We start from the raw sequence: 1,189 nt of genomic DNA, 5'->3' as shown, positions 1-1,189 counted from the left end.
CCCGGGTGGTTACGCCCTCGTCCTCAACCCCACCATCATCGCGCGGCGCACGTGCATGTTCTCCCGAGTCCTCATCGACGGCGGCAGCAGCATCAACATCCTCTACCGCGACACGATGACCAAGCTCGGCCTCAAGGCCGAGGACCTGGAGCCAACCCGAATGATCTTCCACGACATCGTACCCGGCCTCTCCTGCTCCCCCATTGGCCGGGTCCGGCTAGATGTCATGTTCGGTGACAGCAGCCACTTCCGGCGCGAACCGATCTGGTTCGAGGTGGTGGACCTGTCCAGCGCGTATCACGCGTTGCTGGGCCGGCCCACTCTCGCCAAGTTCATGGCAGTTCCCCACTACGACCACCTGAAGATGAAGATGCCGGGTCCCAAGGGCCTCATCACCGTCACTGGCGATTACCGCAAGTCCCTGGAGTGCGCCCGAGACGGCGCCAAGTTGGCCGAGTTGCTGGTCATTGCCGAGGAGCGGCGCTAGCTCGACCGGATCGTCGCCCTGGCAGGCGAGGCCTCCACCGCGTCAATCCCGACCCCGGACCCGGCCGACAAGGCCGCCTTCAAGCCCTCCAAGGAGACCAAGAAAGTGAAGCTCAACCCAGAAGACCCCAGCTGCAGCAAGTACGTTGTCGTAGGTGCCCGCCTCGACAGCAAATAGGAAGGCGAGCTCGTCGACTTCCTCCGTGTGAATCGGGATATCTTCGCATGGACCCCCAAGGACATGCCAGGTATCCCGAGGAAGTACGCCGAGCACAAACTTCACGTCCGCAAGGACTCCAAGCCTGTCCGTCAACCCCTACGATGATTTTTCGAAGAGAAGAGAAGAACCATCGGTGAAGAGGTCGCCAAGCTCTTGGCGGCCGGCTTCATAATGGAAGTATTTCACCCCGAGTGGCTGGCCAATCCAGTCCTCGTCCTAAAGAAGAACAACACCTGGCACATGTGTATCAACTACACCAGCCACAACAAGGCCTGTCCCAAGGATCCGTTCGCCCTCCCGCGGATCGACCAAGTCATCGACTCGACCGCCGGGTGTGAGCTCCTGTCCTTCCTGGACGCTTACTCCGGCTACCACCAGATCAAGCTGGACCCGGCCGACGCCCTGAAGACGTCCTTCATCACGCCCTTTGGGGTGTATTGCTACATCACCATGTCGTTCGGCTTGAAGAACGCCAACGCCACC

The sequence above is a fragment of the Triticum aestivum genome, chromosome 7D, assembly GCF_018294505.1.
Source record: "Triticum aestivum cultivar Chinese Spring chromosome 7D, IWGSC CS RefSeq v2.1, whole genome shotgun sequence".
Taxonomy (NCBI): Eukaryota; Viridiplantae; Streptophyta; class Magnoliopsida; order Poales; family Poaceae; genus Triticum; species Triticum aestivum.
The sequence above is the reverse complement of the archived record's forward strand: the minus strand, read 5'-3'. Positions refer to the sequence as shown.